The following is a 22,182-nucleotide window of genomic DNA, read 5'->3' as shown; positions in this document are numbered from 1 at the left end:
AATACCAACCCCAATATAATAATGAACTCAGCACATGAGGAGGATAGACAACAAATGAGATCTACTAATTTCATAGCTCAGCAGGAGTGTTTGGCACATTCCTACTTTAGAATGAAAAAGTCACAGAGCCCTAGCATTGAATGAAATCTTAGACATTACTCACCAACATCCCTCCAATGGGGATTGTCCTACACTAGCCCTCGAAGATTGAAATGAGACTCCTTTCAGGGACAAGTTCCTCTGGGACAATTTAGAGAATTATTTATATATGTTCCAAAAGTTTTTGGAGCTTTGCTGACCAGAAAACTTAGACTTCCCTATGTTTGGGTATAATTCTTCCCCTAAAGCTAAAGCATGGATCACTGATAACATGAGATGTCACATCCTCTGGGTGTGACAGAGGATGCGAGACAACATCCAGGTAAAATGGAATGACAGAAAATAAGTCCTGTCTCAACTAGAAACTTGGATGAGTCTTGATGAGACATCATCAGTGAACCTAAAATTAGCAACTTGGAGACTAACCATCAGGGGTGGTAATAATCGAGTGCAACCATCTACTTATAATATTATTTATTCCTGACCCCAAACCAACCTAACCATACATCAGCCCATAACAACAGTATGCATGACATCATAAGAATTCCCACCCCGCCCCCCCAAATGGGAAGTAAAGAGGGAGACAAGTTAAAAAGAGAGGAAGGGGAGGCGGGAGAAAAGAAACTTGCATGGCTAGTAGATAGCAGGTGCTCTGCTGGTTTGCACGGCTCCATGTCTATGTGCGTACATAACAGATGTTGTGCTAAATTTCTAGATTACCTCATTAAATCCTCACAACAGCCCTGCAAGGTGGTTCCCATCTTCCCAACCCTGCCTCTTGCTAAATGTTAATGGTAAGTCAAGAAGGCTTAGAAAGGATAATTAATTATGCCAAGGCCCTGATCTCACTCAGGCTCTAAAATTCTACTCTTTCCCATGACACAAGGCTGTTTGGTGTTGTTTTTAGATTGTAATATGTAATATCGGAACTAAATTAAGGTCTTATCTTTGTCAGAGTAAGAGACAACCAAAAAAGCCCCTGGTCATCATCATTTTTAAAAAAAAAAAAAAGGAATAAAATGACCTGGGGACAAAACCCAGCCCATCTAGGAAGCAGTGTGATGAGTTACACTTCTGTCGTTTGCAATCTGGCAGATCAGGGATTTAAGGAAAACTGGGCCATCGCAACATTTTTGTGCTGAATCCAAAATGTTTTCTGGACATTTAAGGAAAAAAAAAAAAAAGGCAAATCAATGTGTTCAGAAAATAGGGCATTTTTTTTTCCTCCATAAAAGCAATAAAAGCATCCCTAGGAATGTTTTCTGTGGGCCCCCTAAGCACACCCAAACACCTCTTGCAGAAAACCAAGGCTGAGTCATAAACAGTGTCTTCATCAGCAGATCTAACAAGACACTGAGTGACAAAGCCCGAGGGAATGTCACCCCTCTCCAGGAAGGTAGACAGGAGCTCCAAGGTAGACAGGGCTCTCCGGGAGCCAGGCGGTGGCAGAGGGAAGGGCCAGTGAGCCAGCAGCCCTGCAGACACTTTGTTGAAATGTCAGGCAGGCACTCAGCTGGCCTCCACTGAGCTAAGCATCTCTCTGTGTCAGGACAAATTGGGCAGGCCTCAAATCTTGTTTCTCTTCTCCAACTTCAGTAAGATGAGTGTAGGGAATGAAGGAGAGAGAGAGGAGGAGGAAAAGATGGGGACAGTTCAGTTCACAGGAAAGCACTGTGACACAACCACCTGCCTGAAAACCGTTCCTGGGAACTCAGAATCCTTTATGACAGCGGTGGTCATGCAAACAGAGCCGTTGAGGGGCCAAGCCACCCGCTGAACATGCATGTTCAGAGCATCAGTGTCATAAAGCAATCCCTCTATGACTTTGCAGTGACATATATGTCAGTGTTTCTATATAGGAAGTCTTGAAGAAGATGCAGAAGTCTGGAAAGGGTCCAGCTGGGAAGGATATAGCTTGTATATAATAATATCAAAAATAGCAAGGTAGTGCATGAGGGAGGAGACAGGCCAGGGTGAGCCTCACAATATGGTTGATGAAGAGACAAGTGGTGTACTCAATATGTGCGCCAGCAATAGACAGCACAAAGAATATATGTGTAATACACACACATATACACAAACATACACAAACATTTTTGTTTACAAATTAGCCCATTTTCCAAAAAAGCAATACTCGGGAACAAATAGGCTATGCATATAGAAGCTGAAACATAACCCATCTTTACGCACAGCCCTGATCAAAACACGCCAAACCACCGGGCTCTGTTTTAAGACACAAAACAAATTTCAGAAATTAAAGGCAGTAAAACATTGGGTTACTGGATTTCTTTAGCAACACATACGAAGAACTTGAATTCTACAAAGATTTCTTTTTTAACCAGGAGGCTATGGTTGCTCTTGAGAAAGTGTTTGGTATGGGAGAAGATGGAACCTATCAAACAAAATGAGATAATATAAATATTTCATTTAGTCATTATCATCTCTCTTTATGATGATGAGAAGACATTATTATCATATTTTTTATTCTAACTCATAAAAAATGGTCAATCTTCTACATTTGTAATGGGCTACAGCTCACTAATCTTAGTTTGGCATAAAGCTCATACAAACCACTCAATATTTTCAATATAAATGTAATGACTTCTGATTTTAGGGAAAAATAACAATGCTCAAAAAACATCACTGGTTAACTCTAACTTCTCCTATTGGTCACTTATGTAAGTATGTGCACTTGCAAAAAATAAACTTTCTGCATATTCATTATGAAGAAGACGGATGATAATCAGTAGGAGAGACAGCAAATTTCTTCTTGAGGATTAGGCTCCAATTGGTTGAATTTCAACATCAACCTGGCAATTTTACTATTAAGTCAGCAGAAGTGAGTTCTTATACACTATGCCACTTACTACCGGAGAACATCAGGCAAAGGGGAAAGAACACGCTAGAATAAATTGTGCATTATTTCTGGCATTAGTTAAAGGAACAGAGCATTATAAGAAAAAAAAATACAGTACCATTGATTTTTACAGGTGTTTAATACAGATAAGCTGAAAAAAGGGTTTCCATTTTAAGCCCAGTGATGGCTAAAGATGCATTCAAATATGTTCAAAAGCAATCTAAAGTCTTCTAAAATGGTGTTTAAGCTATTCAAGCAAAACGTAAATAGTTTTTGTCGTAGTACTGAGGAATGTAGAACAAAAACAGAGTCCAAGGAGCTGACTCTGGCACACTGCCGACCACTGTAAAATCAGGGGGTCATTAAAACAGAGGTAATACTGTTTATCCATTACATGATCACAGGTTATTTAGAGAAAACAGTAGCAGACTGTCCTTAGAAAGGTAGGAGGCACAATTACCCGGGAAGCCTCCAAGTCCCACTCTCAGAGAAGATACCAAAAGAAACAATCAAATTGAAGACTCAGATACATGTTGAAGAGAGATATTATATAAAGAGACCAAATCCATGATGTTTTCCCTGGTCTGTTTTGGATGCATTTCTTTAAAGCTCATTAGAAAGTATAGAAAACATTTTGCTATTATCCAAAAACACCAACTGGATACAATCAAGTCTTTGCAAAAACCAAATTAGAAAAAAAGTCCACGTCTGCGTGAGCACCGAATGGATAATTTTTCTACTTCACTTATTTCGGGGGACCACTGACGCTCGATTTCTTCAGAGCTCTTTGTACAGTAGGTAACACAATGAGCAGGGCGACAAAGAAAACAACCGTTCTGACCACATGGATGCGGCATTCCTGGATGCTGTAAGACAGGAGAGGTGTTTGCTTTGGGCAGTCCTCACTATGAACTATGATTGGTCTTCCTCATGTGAGCAATGAGTCTTTCTTTCTTAGAAATACATTTTGATAACTCCGGCTCAAATATAAGTCTAATTTCTATAGTTTGTGTCCCTTGTACATTTTTTTTAATCCCCTCCTTCCTCTCCGTGACCTTGGCCAAATACCATCTCTTTCCCAAAACTATGATGACCATAATTGTAATTGACAGCAGGGTAGGTGCCCTTGTGTGAACAAATAAGAGGGATTGTGATTAGCTAAAGCCCTCTGGTCAACTGACCAACAAGCATAAATTTAGGGCCCGTTTTCTACGCCATATGGCAATGAGCTGACATAAATGAGGATAAAAAGGCCTCAATACACAAAAGCCACCTTCTCATCAAAAGTATTAGAATAATTACATAGCATCATGTCAACTAGGACAAAGGAACTTGGAACAGTTCAGTGTTAAGCATTGTGTGGTATAAGCTGGAGGAGCGGCCAAAAGTGGGATAGGATTATTGTAAAGATGCCCAGGCACCTACAGATCCCGTGAGCCTTGATGGCGGACTCCATCTGGAGATGCTAAAGCAGAAAGCCCACAACTCGATGCTGCTGTAGGTTAAACTAATGACATGATCAGCTAAGAGTCAGAGCACCTAGAGAAATAACTTTGACAAGTCCGGTTAATGATACTTCTGGATGCAAACCAGCTCAGCTATGTTGTCGATGTGTCTCAGTTTCCACATGCAAAATGTCATGGGACTCCTGTGTGTCATCAGTACTAAGGGGGCATGTAAAGGCAGTCTTTGTAATGTTGGGAACTTAGTAAGATTCTGGAATTTAGTCGTACGTGCAATATTATGGAATTTGATTAAAATGGACGAAGGACTATAATGCAACTCAGAGGCTATCAGAATCTATACTATATGGAGCTATACTAATATATAGATTTTGACTCTAAGTACGTGGGGTGATGGGGTAGCAAGATCACACATTTTGAAGCCAGAAAATCAAGATCCAAATGTTTTTTTGACCAAGATTGAGCACCATTTGGTAGGTCATGTAACTCCTCAAGTGGCTTGTCTGTAGAATGGGAAATACAAAAACCTGTCCCTCCCAGGGATATCATTGTGAAGCTCACTCATGTTGATATGTATGAAACTGTCCATAAATGCTTCAGCCCTATACACATATAATGGTTATTATTATTTACTTGGGCTTATACCACAAAGTCCAGCTTATGGAAGGAGAAAATCATTCAGTAAACATGGTCACTCCCTTAGGAAAGAATTCTTACCACTTTTGCAAATTTGAGGAATAGTATCTCCATTGCATTAACTGGTATTTATTAATGCATTATGAACCTCTGCCGTGGCATCTGATTCACAATAAAGAGATTAAGCAGACTAATTTGTCATTTATTTTCCAATGCCTGCTTTCCTGCCCACAGCACCACTAATATCCCAGGAGCACCTCAACCCAATTATTTCCCATTTTGCATTACTTGCTGAGAGTAGCGCTAATGTGCCCAAAAGGCTTTGCTCCTCGGTGATGGGGAAGAAAAAAACCCCCCACAAAACCCTAAAACCAAAAGACAACAACAAAAAAGCTCCTGTTCTGCACACTACAATACTGTTATCATTTGGTGAGAAGAAACATCCCTGGACCACTGGGTCCTATATAGCCATCAAACCAAATTAGCAGCCTGACTACACTGTGGACATGAGGTGCAGACCTCTGCTTATTTGGTATTTGTTTTGGGGGTGAACGGGAATTCCATCTGTAGAATAAAGCCCACAACCTGGAGAGAGCTGAATTATCCCATGCCTATATACACAAACAATTTTGTTTGCTTGTTTGGGGAACTGCATGTCAAAATCACTCAAGTAATTGGCAAATGCAACTTTTTTCTTCTCAAAAAATTAATAACCAGTTGTTTAGCCAACTCCAAATATTAATTTGCAAACTAATTTGTGAATGCTGACACAACTCATTATTAATAGAAGAAGCCTGAAGATTCCTCATTGTCTATGCTTTCTAATCCAGCCTCACAGTTTTCAACCTTACCATGTAATATTTCTGCTACTTTCTTTAGTCTATTTCACTTTGAAAATGTGCTTTTTTGCCTATCCCAGGAGTTTCTGTATTGCTTGAGGCAAAATACTCCAGCGCCGTTCACAACTCTGAACTGTAAACATTTCTCTGCCTTATCCTGCCCAAGGCTCAGAGCCCGTTTAGACGCCTGTGGATAGTTCCAGAAGCATACAAGACTCCACAGAGTTACCAAAAATAATTATTTTCTAAAACTTTCCAATTTTACCAACAACACAAAACTTCTATTTTAAAAATCTGATAATTTTAGCTGTGGGGAGATGCTGATTGAAAACATGCTGGTTTTTTTGTTTTGTTTTGTTTTATGTCTTGTTTTTGTTTTTGTTTTCCAGAGACAATCAGCTTCAAGGAGGAGATACAATAGATTAAATTCATCTCTATGAGGTTATTTCTCACCATTATTTTCTTAAATCCTCCCTACCTCCCTTCCCCCTCCCACCTCCCCCACGCCTTGCTTTAATCAAGAATAGGAATGTTAGGGGCTTGATGCGGGGAAGAAGCATAGATTAGTGGTTAGCATAATAGCATGAAAGCCAGGAAACACGAATTCTATTCTTGGCCAAGCGGTCTTAGGTGAGCCCATGATTTACAGCCTCAGTTTCTCCATATATAAAAGGAAAGTGTGGCACATCCCTCCTGCAAATGAGAGCTTCACAAATGGTAATATTGTTGAGTGCTGACTACGTGCCAGGCACGGAGCTAAGTAAGCACTTTAAAAGGATTATTTTATTTAATCCTTGGAAGTAGATAATATTGTTATCCTAATTTTACAAATGAGGTAGGTGCCTGAGGTATGGAGATGTGAAGTAACTGGACCAGGGATGTGCAGATGGGAAACGCAAAGGCTGAGTTCTAAGCCATAGGCCACTCTGCTCTCTGTTCTGCTGGGTTCAGCATTCTTTGAAAGGGCTCTGAGGAATGGCACAAAGCACATACCAATCCTGAAATTTTTCGAACTAATTGTCCAGATTTTCTCTCTTCTCTTGGGGGTCTGTGGATATCCTCCCAAATGCACACACATGAGCCCACCTGCCTTGGGAGCAGGACCCCTGGGGCTCAGTGGCCCCCCCCACCAAGGGTTGGGCTACACCTGAGTGCCTCCCCCCTCACCCACTGCAGTTGCAACACAGTGGAGCTTTATCTGCCAACTGAACCCAGGACATGCGGGTCCGGTTGGGCACAGCTGGTGGCAGGAGGCTCAGATTTCTGATGAACTGAACACAATGGAGCAGCACTGTCACACGACCATTATGAAATCACATGCTCGCTGATAATTTTTCTAGCATAAGTGTGTGGACTATTTAAAACTTCCCTCCCTGCCTCCCCGCTCCCCCAGGGGTAAAGTTCATCTAGGGGAATGTCGGCCATATGTCATTTTGCTGTCATTACTTCCTTTGCAAAATGAGTAACAAACACACAGAAACTGGCTTCCAGAGGACAATTTTTACAATTGCTGACAACACATGTACCAAATGGCATACTTGCAAAGTGTAAAAGACCAACCCTGGACCCCTCTGCTCAAACCTGGTGTTTGCAGGAAGAGCCAACCCAAACTTAACCTATATGGAAGCTAAGGGAATGCCTCTTTCACTACTAGGATTCATCCCAGGTATCAGAGCACTTGTCCAAACAAGAGCAAAGATTTAAAAGGCCTTACCACATAATATCTTTGGGGTGCTGTATGAAACATGGTTTTAAAATAAACCACACCGGTGAGTATTTATTAGAAACTGTAGTCACTGAAACGATTTCATAACTGTCAAATTCGTAAGAGCTGTCGATCTTCACATCTCATGATTTTTGGTAAAGCAGTGCTCAGTGAAAATCATCTTTTGTGCATAAGCCAAAAATAAACAAAGAATACTACATTAAAGAAACAAAAATGTCCTGGTACTTAAAGTATCTGGAATAAGATTGCAATTGGTGAGCTTCTCTGAAATTCAAGACTGTTTACATGCAATTGTTAGATCAGTATCTACATGATTAAAAGAACTAAACTGAGTTAAGAAAAGCCTGGTATTCACTAAAAACCTAATTGGAAGGAAGAGGAAAAAAAGAATTATACGTATGACTTTTAAGATGTTGTGAAAAACTTCTCCCTACAAAGAGGGCTTTTAAAGAGGACAAAGAGTGAAGATTTGCTAATAAAGAAAGGCTATTTTTCCAAATAATTCATTAACACAAGGTAGGTCATAGATCAAGGCTTAGGGAAAACATTTTTTGGTCTTTTTATGTTCAAATATTCTCTTTGCAAAACACTTTTTTTTTGGTTCAAAAATCAAAATTAAACAATTTTGTAGCAAAGCATCACATAGTGCAAACTGTTTTTTTTTTCTTTTAAAGAAAAAAGAAATAAAAAACCCAGGAGCTTAGTGCATCAATATAATATGAGAAACTTTCTTAAAAGAAGAAATACTTTGGGAAAACTTGCCCTGGACACACATCAAATGATTGAAAGTTGTAACAGGCCCTATGAAACTAACTCTTCTCCTTCTTATAAATATTGAAAAAAACAGCGACAAGATGCAAATGAACTGCTGAACTCAATCCTTGGTCTTTAAAATGTATTTCAATAGAATAGCCAATGTATCATCCAAGTATGAAGAAGACGTACAGTAATAGCATTCTGAAAAACGAATTAAGAACACATTGTCATCAACTCCAGCAAAAATAATAAAGGTAGAAAAGATTAAGAGGCAAGCATATCTTTCAGAATTGTAAAATGGGTTTATAGGTCTTCTAATAACAACTTTTACTCAAACCTTACATAAATAGGCTTAGATGATACAAATATTATGTGGGCTGTGTGGACACTCCCAGGTTCCTAATCATGTTTAGGGATTACTTGATAGAACAGAGACATTTCATTCCAATTGGGCCAGGGGATTACAGCAAAGAAACATCTAATATTCCATTTTTTAATTTCATGCATTTTTTATTTACCTTTAATGATGCTGTATATATTCATCATCCTGAAATATTAAAACAGTATGAAAAAAGTAATAAATTGGTGGAAAATTTAGGGAATAGGAATGCAACAGCACGCAAATCATACACTATCAAGTGCTTGATACACATTTAAAATTACTGCCTACTACGGCAAAGCCAAATTCCTAGCAGATTTCTGAAGCACAAAGTCACAATAAGAAGCTCAGCAGAACAGACTGAAATAATAGAATATTCATCCCTCTAATCCATATGCAATTCTTTAGGGCTTTTTTTTTTTTTAACAATGCATATGAGGTCTGACTGTATTCAGGATTTAAATAAGTTGTCTCTCTCCTTCCTGCTCCTCTCTATTTTTATGTAAAAAAAATGTATATACAGTTATCATTTCTGCACTGCTGCACCAACGCAGACAAGGTTAGCACATTTCCTCACACCTCAAATGAAACAAAAGCATTTTTAAACAACAAAAGTGTTAAAAAAAAAAACGCCATTTACTCATCCCACTGAAGTCTCCTGAAACAGCATTTTGGGAAGAAGGAGAGCTGGTGTCATTCCTGGGAGGGTGTGGGGGGAATGAAGTGATGCTTTTGTCTTTTAATTACCAATTAATGGATTGATATAATATTACTTTGAAATACTGACAAGAAGTGCCAGCGGGTTGGCATTTCATCTTTGTTCGTTCACCTTCCCTTGCAGAGAGATGAGACTGTCTACCGGGCATTAGTAAATATTGTAACAAGGAACAGAAGATTCCAGAGGCATGAGCCTCCGTCACAAGGCGTGGCGTGAACACTTCTGGGAGGGCACCCTCAAGTCTGACAAAGGCCAGGACACACGGACACTCACTGTCCAGCAGTCAGCTCCACGGGCAAGTGCCTCACAGCCAATGCTCTAGCCGCCCCGTGTTGGCAGCAGTCATGCTTTCCAATGATTTTATTTCGATTTCTTTCTATGTTCTGATTTTTTTTTTCTTTAATGAGCACTTACTACCTTATAACAAAGAGGACAACCAACAAATCAGAAACTACCTAAAATGTTACTTCTTCTTTAAAGTCTCCCACATATCTTCTTCTTTCAGGGGCTTTGTTCCATTCATCAAAAGAATGGTTCCTCATTTTTTTCCTCCTAAAGATCTTATTTTTGAGTCATCTCTACACCCAGCATGGGGCTCAGACTCACAACCCCGAGATCAAGAGTTGCATGCTCTACAGACAGAGCCAGCCAGGTGCTCCCCTTGCCATCCCTCTTTTATGTTACTATTGCTAGCAAATTGCTTATGGTCCAAACCATCTTCTGCCTCGTGGTATGGTCCTCTGCCTTATAAGTGTGACTTTTATAAGATTAAGTCCCTTCAGGACAAAGGCTGGGCCTTCTTTTCTATCATTTTCTCTCTTGTAGTACTAATCATGGCTCTTCCCACCCAGTGGGTGTTTAATAATTTGTTGCTGTCGTTGAATTGATTAAAACTAGTTTTATGAAAGGTTTCTATTTCTGTTAGACTCACGATTTTTCAGCTCACTACTCCGATTAGACATTTCTGCCAATTGCAGATGCGCTTAGTTACCATGAATGACGTGAAAGATGGAGATGCAACACCTTCTAGAAATCAACCCGAGGGACTTGCATGCCCTACCACCTCAAACGCTGACCCGAACAGAAAAGACAGTGTGTAGCTCTGCAGAACAATGAAAACATTTACAGGATGGGGAGCAGATACAAACAACAAAATGTTAGAAATAAAAGCTCCCATTTTCACCAAGCAATAGAAACACCTATAGGATATGATTGGGAGTATGTGACAGAGAGAAGAAAAGAGTTCTTCATTCCTATCTAGGAGAGAGAAATAGGAGTTTTTTGGGGAAAGAGATGCAGCTATCCCCAAATTTAATAAGTATAAAAGCACAGCCTGGTAAAACTTTAAATGAGAAGGAAAGCCTTAAGGAAATTCTCACAATCCAGACTACAGCTCTTAAAATCCTTTGCCAAGCCCTCTTTGCCATTTGCCTGGCAGTCACACATCACCATTTCTCTCTAGCTCTCACGGCATTCCAGAGTCAAGATAAGCTGAGAATCCATCCGATTTTAATCCAATTTCTTTCTGAACTTTTAGTGCTTATTCCTTTATTCCTCTTGAAAGATATTAAAACACTTGAGGGGAAAGATATTCAGAATATGGAGTGATGAATGCAAGAGGAACAGGAAAGAGCTTACTGCAGCTGATGTAAATTGCAGGAAAAACCAAAGCTAATGTTGTCTTATTACTTCTCTGTCTTATGTCAGAACAAACCGCCTTCGATTCTAATTAGGGCATGATGATCCTATGTACAACATACCGTCTTTTTTTTTCTTCTTTCAGTTCAAGTTCCCACGCCAGTAAGCCCTTGGACTCTAGGCAATCATTCAAGAATTCAGAATCTCAAGTTCTTGGGTGAACCAAGACGTGTCAGTCCACAGCAGGTGTTTCAGTTGCTCTGAGAGTCTCTGCCGAGTACATCCAGCATTTGGCTAAAGCTTCTTACAGACAATCAATCCATGGTTTTGCAATTAGCCACCCAGACTTGTGAGGGTTAATAAATTACCTGGTATTTATAACTGGTGACAATAGGACAAGGTGTCACATATGAGGGGGTAGAGAAAATGGTAAGATTTGGATAATTTAAAGTTCTATGGCCAGTGCCAACTCCATTCATGAAAGCTTGTCTTCCCTTTCTCGTAGAAGTATTCCTTTCCTTGTCTACGGGGTCTCTCCTTATCATTTCTGAACTTTGCTTTCCCTACCTTTGAGGGTAAGTAAGGTAGGAGTTAGAACTGAGGCCAAACACACCCATCTTTGGGAACTCTGGCATAGTAAGTTGCAGGATGTCAGACTGGGATCATTTCACTTCCTCTATGAAGACAAAGATGTATTTTTTTGAAGTTGTTTGAGGGTGACATTATTTGATCGTGGATTTCAACCTACGCCACTCTCCTAGAATGGAGTTTCCTTATGAAATAACGATACTCTCTAAAAATCTAAATGGATGACCAATTTTATCAAATAACTAACACTTGGAGGAAACCAACTTTTAACAAACCCAATTAAAATCAACTCCGGTGTAAAAAAAGGATGATAAATAACAACAGAAAATACATCATTTGAAAACAAATAATGGTTAAGGTTGTAACTGCACTTCTTAGCAGAACGCTCAGACGTTAGTAAATTTAAAGAGAGATGTACTGAGAGTAGTAAATATTTTTTTTCCCAGCCCTTCCCTCTTCAGCCAATCAAGCCCATTGGCACACACTTGTTGTTTAACAAAATGAATTAGGCAGGTGTGTGGAAGGCTTATCTTTAAGACATCAAGGATTTATGCTACTCCTTAGGCTGGGGCTGCTTCCGGGTATCATGGATTATCAGTGTGTTCCTTCATTTATTTATATAAATGGGCCAATGGCTGTTGAAACACTTCAGAGCACTTAACTAAAGCAAACAAAGCTCTTGAACTTTAAATATCCAACAAGAGAAGCCATTGACAAGTGAGACTTTACTTAGCAAATCTCAGTATCATTTGGAACCTTAATACAATCTTCCAGATTTACAAAGAGGGCACACAACCCAGATATTTATCTTAACTTAGGCTCCACGTAGAAGATACTATCCTGACTTGAGACCAACTTCAAAATATAATGCTGCCATCTAGTAGTTCTACTTGCTCTCTTTAACTGTTGCTGTGACTGAAGATAATCTACCCACAGAGAGCAGGGAAAGAGGGTCTTGACTTGTATTTTAGCCTTCTAGCATTTTGATTTCCTCTCACTACTCAATCCTTAAACTCAGATGTATTTCAGAGAAAAAGTCTGTAATGGGAAACTTAGCTTAACATCAGAGTACCTGGGACGCCTGGGTGGCTGAGAGGTTTGGTGCCTGCCTTCGTCCCAGGGTGTGATCCTGGAGACCCAGGATCGAGTCCCGTGTTGGGCTCACTGCATTGAGCCTGCTTCTCCCTCTGCCTATGTCTCTGCTTCTCTTTCTGTGCCTCTCAGGAATAAATTAATAAAATCTTAAAAAAAAAAAAAAACCATCAGAGTACCTGGATTTCCACCCCAGCATTCCCATTATCTGAAAGACTGTGCATAACTCACTGACTTTGCCTGAGAACCATGTCTCTGATCTGTAAAAGGAGGAAACAGGATCAAATGCAAAGACCCCTTTCAACTCTACTCACCAATTATTCTACTATTTAATGTATTTACAATGATGACATCGATTTATGTTGGTGGCTAGAGAAAGAGGGACACTGTACTGTTGCATTGAGAGTTATATAAAATATTCTCAAAAAGTAGCAATGGCTTCTTTGTGTTGTTTCTTTTATATTTAGAAAGAAACAAATTGCATGTCTCTCTGGCGATTTTTGAAGATGTTGATACCATGATCACATTGGGAATGTTCGAGAATCATCCTTTATATTTCCCTTTGGAATTCTATATCTTACTTTAGTTACTTGGATATGGCTTTGCTCTAGTGCCAGGAGGAAAAACACAAAAGAAAACAAATCCTGGGACACCTGGGTGGCTCAGTGGTTGAGTGTCTGCCTTTGGCTCAGGGCATGATCCTGGAGACCTGGGATCAAGTCCCACATCGGGCTCCCTGTGTGGAGCCTGCTTCTCCTCTCTCTACCTGTGTCTCTGCCTTTCTCTCTGTGTCTCTCATGAATAAATAAATAAAATCTTAAAAAAAGAAAACAAATCCTTTTTAGGAAATTTAAATCACTCAATCTTATTTCCATTTTCCTATACAGGCTGACAAATTAGTTGAATTTCAGCTCTTCCTGAACTTTTAGGTTCTCTAATTCAAACCACTTGCTTATCTTCTCATCTGGAGTGTCAGAGCCACCAGGTTTCTGGTGGGAGCACAAGCTTTCTTTATAGGGTTCAAGGCATTAGACTTAAAAGAGATTTTGCAGGAAAATGCAAAACTACTGGCTATTGGACTGTGATTTAATAACCTATAGTTTAAAAAGCATTGCAGTTATGTTGGTTTCAGCAGCACATATACTAAAATTGAAATGATACAGAGAAGATTAGCATGGCCCCTGCATAAGGATAATGCACAAATCTGTGAAGCATTCCAGCTGTTTGTGCGTGGCCACACCACCCTCAATGTGCTGGGTCTCGTCTGATCTGGGAGGCTAAGCAGGGGGGAAAGACTGACTAGTTACACTCCAGGTGCTGTAGGCTTAAAACATTTTTTTAAAGGTAAAAACATTAAAGTACTATGCACAACTTTTGCTACTTATCCACTGCCCTCCATTACAATGAACCTGTTAGTTTTATACATCCTTTACAAAATGAACCTGGCTGGAGCTTTACAGGCTCCCAACTGTAAGATGTTTCTCTTCTTTATCCCTTTTCTGATAGAACCACAGCCACTTAACAGTGGAGCAAAGTCCAAAGCATCTGGGAAATGATATTCTTTGCACCGCATTCCTCAAGGACTGCCATTTCAGGGAGCCATGCCAAGGTCTTGTCACATGCCTTTCTGTGTTTTAAACTTCTTTTTCCTCTTCCTTTTTTTTTTTTTTTTTTTTTTTGTAAAAGCTTGTATTAGAGAGAGTTTGAACAACTGAATGATAAAATGTAGTCTTAGGCCCAGATGCTGCAGGGAATGGCTTTTGAAATTCTCCAACATACTAAGTTATAATTGGGTTTTAATGCATAAAATGGCTGAGTAATTTAAATGTTTAGAAAAGAAAACAGTCTTTCCTAGAGTTTATGAAGTGGGAAGCCTATTTCTTATAATGATTAACTGTGAGTCATCATTTCAAGCACAAGCATCCACTAGCATATGCTCCAGATAAGGGGTGCTGAAGGCACACAACAATTTACCAAACTAGTGTCTTATTATGATGGCTGTAGCACATTTTTGTCTGTGAAATGAAGACAGGGAAGTAACAAACCATGAACCATGTTGAATTTGCTGTCTACTCGCCCCACCTTACAAAATGAAGAAGAATGTTTCAAAGGCATATATGCAATGTCTGTCTGCATGTGGCCCTGCTTCAAGACAGAGATGCTACTAGGATTAGAAGGTCAGTAGCCTACAGAATTTGTCACAGTGGCCTAGAGATCTATTCTCGATAACTTGATCCGTCTGGCTGCTTCTTATAAAAGATCTCTTTATTGTCAGGTTTGGGCCCCATACCAGGAAAGCCATGATAGTGATGGTGGGCCCTCTTCCCTGCTTCATGGCCACGTATGCAGAAAATGTGGGCAAAGTTACCACTACATATCATTCTGAAAGCTCTGGGCCAAGAGACCAGTCCCTCTTGCACATTCTTCCTGCCTTTTAAGACAAGGTTTGAATGGAGAAATCCTTGCCCTGAGCTCAGAAGAACAGTCTGTAGGAATGAGCTCCACCACTACTGTTTACATATCTGAATACTGCTTAGATGTTCTCCTGGTAAAAAGAAAACCGTAAAATATCGGTAATAATACCCACATTGAGTTGTTGCAAGCGTCCGATAGGATAATGCAGGCAAAGATAGAGCATAAGGAGCTTTGCAAATGCAGTGTGTTATAGGGACATGAGGCCTCTGAATTTGCTAGCAATGGTTCAGAGACTAAAAGGAGGAAAAGAGCCAGAAAATATGAGATGGTGGATCCCAATGTTTGTTTGTTTGTTTTTAAAGATTTTGTTTATTTATTCATGAGAGACACAGAGAGAGAGAGAGAGAGAGAGGCAGAGACACAGGCAGAGGGAGAAGCAGGCTCCATCCATGCAGGGAGCCCACTGTGGGACTCAATCCCGGGTCTCCAGTATCAGGCCCTGGGATGAAGGTGGCACTAAACCGCTGAGCCACCCGGGCTGTCCTCAAGGTATATTTAATGCAAGACAATAAGCTAATAAAGAATGAGACATGTCAGTTTGGTTCCTATTGATGCTGGAAGTGTGCACACTCAGTAGAGCTAAGCAACCATGGGTTCAATCCAGTCTCTGGATTGAATAGCTGGGGTGACCTCAGTGAGGTTGCCTATACTCTAGGAAGTTTTTTATTTTTATTTTTTATTTTTTAAAAGATTTTATTTATTTATTCATGACAGACAGAGAGAGAGAGGCAGAGACACAGGCAGAGGGAGAAGCAGGCTCCATGCAGGGAGCCCGACGTGGGACTCGATCCCAGGTCTCCAGAATCACACCCCGGGCTGGAGGCAGCACACTAAACTGCCGGGCCACCGAGGCTGCCCTCTAAGAAGCTTTTTAGATAAAGACTTAAAGTAATATGTCTCCTTGGCATCAGCATCCTAACAAGGACCCTCTGGAAACATAATGGTACAGGATCCTCAGGCCAGTACTGAAAGGTAGATAGTCGTAGGCAGATGAGTTTCCCGTTACTGAGTCCCAGATTCAGTAAGAATCCATTAGCTCTTCTGTGGCAAGTCCTTCCCAACTGATGGAGCCAACTTATTGTCTGAGTTGAAGGGTCAATCAATGTCAAATCCGTAGCATATACTCAGGAGTGTAAACTCCCATTCAAGTTTCTTATATTTCCCTTGCTAACAAAACCAGGGAGCAGCAAGATGAACCTGCTCATATGTTGAGATGTAAAGGGAGAGCAAGTAGAGGTACATTGAATTTAAGTTGAGTTTTAATGATAAAGTGTTCAAGTCACCATGATCTAAGCAAATGGTTAAGGAAAAAACACACACACATGCATAGAGACACACAGACGGTGTGCAATCAGTAAGTCAACGCACACTGGCTAAAAGTACAATCTAATACAACACATTTATCTGGGTTGGTAAACATATAGCACACTGAACTGCAGTATCGGAATCAAGTGCGCAGTATGGAATAACGCATGCCGGCACACCTACTGACCTTGAGGGGTAAGTCCTAGCTGTGTGATCTGAGCTTACCGGCTATACTGAGCACAATTTACCACTTGGCTTAGGAGTCAAGATAGGTGATAAGTAGAGGTTAGTGATAATATTGCTAGTATATTATTAGCATATTCTTGGATATCATGTGAAAATTGTTTTAGAATCATTTCTCAATTTAATTTCATCCTTATACTATTAAGCCTTTTAGGTAAACATTATTTTTTTAATATTTTATTTATTTATTCCTGAGAGACACAGAGAGAGAGAGAGGCAGAGATACAGGCAGAGAGAGAAGCAGGCTCCATGCAGGAGCCCGATGCGGGACTTGATCCTGGGACTCCAGGACCATGCCCTGGGCCGAAGGCAGGCGCTAAACTTCTGAGCCATCCCGGGATCCCCTAGGTAAATATTATTGATCCCATTTTGCAGGTAAGGAAACTGAGCGTAAGGGACCTAATGTTTCTGAATCCAGAGATCTTGCTCTTAATTTTAGGCCATACTACATAAATTTCAATTTCAGGTTGGATCTGAGTCTTTAGTAGAATTGCTTCTGGTCCTTAGTTCAAAAAGGAACTTGAAATTATTCCTTTGTACTTTTCCATAGTTTCATTCTAGAAGGGATTGGAAAACTCTGCAACGATCAACTGGCCAAGTAGCCATTGGTCAGTAACCTTCAGTATCTACAACTGGGGCAGAATTTTCGTGAGAGCACATTAAGTTCCTCTCTCGTTCCCAGCTTTATCAGAAGGAGAGTGACCCTCACTGCCTGTCACAGACTTTGACATTGAAGTATTGATTGCTTCAAAACTGAAAGGAAAATACAGCTCAGATTTATAGGTTACTATCATAAAAAACCTTGGAAGAATTATTTATACTAAATGGTAACAGTGTAAAATTCTGTGTATAAAGGAATTATGGTGATTTTTATTTCCTCTTGTAGGTTGGTCTGTATTCTTAAAATATTTTACAATAGATATGCATTATCTCATTATTGGAAAAGTTATGTTAAAAATAACATGGGCATACACTGGTCTGACGATTTTATTTACTAATAAGTCTCCAAAATGTTCTCTTATATATAATAATAAGACATCTTATTCTGTTCTTTTTAAAGACTTATTAAAATGTGACCTGTAGTTACGTTATATTTATTTTTATTTCTTTCATCTGCCGGTAACTGTGGGGAATGCCGTGATAAAAAAAATCCAAGTTCTAGGGGTGCCTGGGTGGCTCAGACGCCTTCTGCTTAGGTAGTGATCCCAGGGTCCTGGGATCGAGTCCCACATCGGGCTCCCTGCATGGAGCCTGCTTCTCCCTCTGCCTATGTCTCTGCCTCTCTCTGTGTGTTTCTCATGAATAAATAAAATCTTTAAAATAAATCTAAACTCTGTCCCTCACTAACTGCATGACCCGGAGTAATTTAACCTCCCCATGAATAAAAATTTTTATTTCCTTGCAGTGAGGTGAAGTTTCTTAAAATTCCCTAGCCCTCCTTAATTTCTCTTCCCTCTTGTTTAATATAGAACTTATTTCATATAAGCTGTTTGACATGTAGCCTTTCTTAAATTGCCTTTTGGTGTATTACTCAGTTTTACCAACTGGTCAATGAATAAATGAATAAAAGGGTATACAATTAAGGTCTATAGTGTCAGATTGGATGTATGGAGAATATGAAAAGTAAATGAGACCTGGTCACTCACAATCAAGTAGGACCTAATAGATTCATATAAATAACCACAAATATAAGTTAAATGCTAAGGGAAATTGGGGAAGGGTCAGGTTAACTCCAAATAGAACAGAAAGCAAGAAAGACTTTATATATAAGGTGGCACTGGAGAAGGGCCTTGAAAGATGGACAGCATTTCATAGGCTGAAAATTGGGGACCCAAGCAAGAAAGAATATGAACTTTTGCCTTCTCTTTTATATCTCTAGCTCTTAGTAAGGTGTGTACACAAATGATTTTCCACTATTTTGTTGCTCATCATTCTCTGCTTAAACCTTAAGTCTTTATTGGTTGAAAGTAATAATGATGGAACATCTCTCACGCCCAAGAAAGAACCAGAATTTGAATTTAGGGGCCATTTCCCAGAGGGAGGAGAGTTGGGCTGGAGCCTGGGACCTTTATAGGCTTCTTAGGTATGAAGGAAACATTCTTTTGATACATGACAAAGTCAAATTTTTATATTCTGCAAATTTAAGGACAGAAAGCAAGTTGAGTTTTTGTTTGGTTGATTTGGGCTTCAAACTCTGGAAATACCTTAGTGTAGAATGTTTTTACTTGCTTTCTGTTTGGTTGGTTGGTTGGGTTTTTCTGCAAAGTACATCCTTCCCCCAAAAAAGATATGCAGGAGCAAATGGAGGCCATGCTACCTAACCTATGTTTTCACATCTTCCAGGTGGGGTTGCTTATACTACCTACATCAGAGGATTATTATTCAAAATATCTAGCAATATTAAAAGCTTTATAAGTGTTTATGACAAAGGAATGCATATACCCTCTCAACAAAATCATCTAATTCTTCGTGGGGGTGGAGGAGGTGCATGCACATGCACATACACACACATACACACCCCACATTCTTTTCTTTAACATTTTAGAGACAGCTTGTTGCCTCTATATGTATTGGCATTTGTATTCTCAACAAGTAGAAAACGTAGGCACAGTGCATTAACCCCCAAATGAAAAACTGGTCATAAGGAAGTTATGTTACATTTTTTTCTCATCTAATTAACAGGTGAGACCAAAGGTTGTATTTCAGTGACCAATAACTTCACTACTGTCTTTTTTTTTAGGGATGCTGGAATCAGTATGTAAAGAATGCTATTCTCTCTCCAGTGGCACATCGTTTATCCTTACTCCTTTATTAACCCATTGTCTTAGTCCACATTGTTTTTATAACAGCTGATTGTGGCACACAGCTCAGTGAACATTTGTCGACTCCCAGGTATCCCATGGGTAGGGATACAAATGCAGCATTAAGGATCATCCTATGTGATATACACAAGGAAAAAGGCTCAAGTCCTTGTTAAAGAGAAAAAAACAAAACTATGGAAAATAAGTATATGCCTAAGTGACACTTATTAGAAGATGAAGCTGTCTCAGTAGATACAAATGACATTGATAGCATGGCCATAGAATTCACCATCTAATCAACAGCCTGTTTGGGATTAACCTGGAAAATTTATTTCTTTCTAATACTATATCCATTACTTGCAGAACACCAGAGTTCCTGCCACGCTGGAGCATGTCAGTGAACACATAAGTACAGGCAAGCAGAAACCTCCAATGCTAGGAGTAATTGGGCGGGGGGGTTCCTTGTTGTCATTGTCATAGTCATCACCATCATCATCATCATCACCATCATAAGAGGGCCATTCACTGACCCCCAACCAAACACTTTGCTAAACTCTTCCAGAAACACTGTCACTTAATTTTCCACAACTATGCTCTTCCCATTTTACTGATGAGGAAAAGAGGGCAGAACAAGTTTAAGTGGCATGTTGAAGCTCACAGCTAGTAAGCAAGGAAGTCACATTTTGAACCCAGACCTGGCTGACTCCAAAAAGCCTCACCGTTAACCACCCCACGTCACCACCTTCCTCATCTTCTAGAGGCTTTATGGGACGAAGCAGTGACTGAAATAGCTGTAAACCCCCGAACACAAAAAAACTGTGCTATTGGTAAGGCCTGCAAAAAAGGCCACGTTCTGAAATGAAAGCATTAAGGCGCCGACAAGAACACACACACACACACATACACTCCGGGATTTTATTAGCATTTTCTTCCCTGCTGAAACTTTGAATGCGGCCCTCCAATGTATTCATCGCAAGGTGCCATTAGGGCCGGGCTCACTTCAAGTGTTACCCATTCATGAGCACATTAATAACATAGTTAATATGAAGTGTTTAGAGCCTCTGCATCGGTGACAAATACGACTCAGCCGAATTTCCTGACCACTGAGGCCACGGAGGAACAATTTGGTAGATTTCATCAAGAGTTCTAATTATGTTCCTGTCAAGTCGAGAACGAAGTAATCCATAACTGGGGGGTGCTGGAAGACAGTGGCACAGAAGAGTAATTTATGCCTCAGACAGCGGGCCCTTTCTGTAGTTAGCGTGCACAACGCCTGACTAACAAGTGGGTTCAAAGAGGAATGTATTAGGGGAAACACAGCCCTCTCGGTTGGAGAGGCCTGTCAGGTGTAAGCTTATGAGGAGTTATGAGGTAATGACTTCCAGAAGTCTTGTTTATACAAGCATCTGGAGTTCAGAGCTCTCGGCAGGGTCGGAACTGCGGGTTATAAGATGTAGGATATCAGCTCCAAGCCTCTCTCGGACTCTTTCTTTTTTTTTTTTTTTTTTTTTTTCCAACTGCTCCATTTGAGCCCCAGTCTCCTGAGAGGATTTGTGGGCAGACTTTTAAGTGTGACAGGAGGGATGCTGAATGGAGCGAGCCAATGAAGAGTCAACTTAGGGAATAGATTTTTTAAAAATAACAGTTCAATCCTCAGATAGCATGATCATCAGAGATACAAGGATATGGTTAGAAGAGGGGGGGGGGAAAGGCCCCTTTTATGAAGCTATAAATAATGTGCTAATGGAATGTGCAAAGGAATTGTTAGGAACAGTAAACTGAAATGTCACAATACCCCTGTGCGCTCCCACCCCCACAACTGAACTATGGGACAGACAATTAGAAAAGACTGGGGCAGGAGAAGGAAGGGGGGAGGGAGGGCGTCGTGCAGTTTTGAGTGATTTTCCACTGCCATCTATATTGGGATGCAGCTCCTGTTCTCTCCAACAGGGTAATTTTATACATGGCATTCTTATTAAATATTTCAGAGGGGGGAGGGGAAGGAGGAGGAAGAGTTATGTGTCTGCTGCCTTTTTTTTTTTTTTTTTCTTTTTTAAGAGTTAAGGCTGGTAATGTTAGCAGCCGCTTGGTTATTATTACCGATCAGTTGTTAATTAAAATAAAATGAAGCTTTTTAAACTTCAACACCGTATTGCAAATTATGCAAAAGACACAACTAATTGCATTATTAGCAAAAATTACATTTAAAAATAGCTCCGCACAAAGAACTAAAATTATCTAATCTAAACTTGCTTCTACCAAAGGAAGCCTGAGGAGACGGAGCTCTGGGGGAAAACAAGGGTTTTTCTGTCTCTCATTCAACAAAGGGAGAGACAGAGAGACAGAGACAAAGAGAGAATAAAGCCTTAAACTTTATTACTAAATATTAATGGAAACGACAAATACATTTGAAATTGCCTAAGATAAACTATTCGATAACAAGGTTAGGTCATTCTCACCCAACACAATAGGATATGCATTTGGACGTAGTTCATTCTTAATTATCTACAAATAATTTTCCAGGCAATGGGTTGAAGGAAACCAGGGCTCATTAATATTAATAAGAC

General features: G+C 39.9%; 1 protein-coding gene and 1 non-coding gene across 35 annotated transcripts in view; one reads left to right on the top strand and one right to left on the bottom strand.

The window, feature by feature from the left end:
• ESRRG (estrogen related receptor gamma) overlaps positions 1 to 22,182 on the bottom strand; it is a 616,791-nt gene that overhangs the window by 304,806 nt on the left and 289,803 nt on the right. The gene's annotated exons all lie outside the window — the stretch shown is intronic.
• Positions 13,914 to 14,017, top strand: LOC144307480 (U6 spliceosomal RNA). The gene has a single exon (XR_013374356.1). It is a non-coding gene; the product is annotated as a U6 spliceosomal RNA (small nuclear RNA).

The sequence above is a fragment of the Canis aureus genome, chromosome 38 (assembly GCF_053574225.1).
Source record: "Canis aureus isolate CA01 chromosome 38, VMU_Caureus_v.1.0, whole genome shotgun sequence".
Classification (NCBI taxonomy): domain Eukaryota; kingdom Metazoa; phylum Chordata; class Mammalia; order Carnivora; family Canidae; genus Canis; species Canis aureus.
This window is presented reverse-complemented; position numbering and strand designations above follow the sequence as displayed.